Here is a 725-nt window from a genome sequence, read left to right as displayed (position 1 = left end):
CGAGGCAACCAGAGGCTGGGTCCTCCACAGAGATGCTCTGGCTCCCAGAGCATCTCAGTGGTTGGCCCCTTGCCCTGGTGGTGAACCACACAGCCTGCCAGGCAGCATGCTGCAGCACCAGAGCTCAAGTGCTGGTAAGTAAGAGGTCGGGGGGCTGGAGGAGGGCAGAGGGGACTATGAGGGGACCCCTGCTGGCCCTGTCCATTCCCCGAGCCCCCCCACAGCCCTGCCCTGCCTGGGCCCATCCACCGCCTGTCCCCCAAACCCCCCAATCCCTTTCCTGCCTGGCTCCACCCCCTGCCTGCCCCCACCAGGCCCCCCTGATCAGACCCATCCTTACTTGCACCCCCAGGCCCCATGATGGATGCCCCCCAACCCTAGGCACTAGCACTTTAAAAAAAAAAAGGAAAAAAAAGCCTCTACTTACCCTAGAAGGGGCTATGGGGGCTCCGGGGACTCCTGGCAGAGCACCCCCAGGCAACACAGGGCAGCAAAGGGAAAGAGGGCCCAGGCTAGGGCCACTGGGGCTGTCCCCCTGCCCTGTGTTGTGCGGGTAGGGGCCCCAGTGACACAGATGGCAGCTGGACTGCCGGTAACTGCTGGGGTTTTTGTTTTGGTATTTAATATTGCGATGCTAGGGTGGCAGGGCAGGGATCGGGGGCTCTGTGGGGCAGGCAGGGGATGGGGCTGGGCAGGGCAGGGGACAAGGCAGCCATTGGGGGGGT

The sequence above is a fragment of the Gavialis gangeticus genome, unplaced genomic scaffold, assembly GCF_001723915.1.
Source record: "Gavialis gangeticus isolate Ggan-Ray unplaced genomic scaffold, GavGan_comp1, whole genome shotgun sequence".
Taxonomy (NCBI): Eukaryota; Metazoa; Chordata; order Crocodylia; family Gavialidae; genus Gavialis; species Gavialis gangeticus.
Note: the sequence above shows the minus strand (reverse complement) of the source record.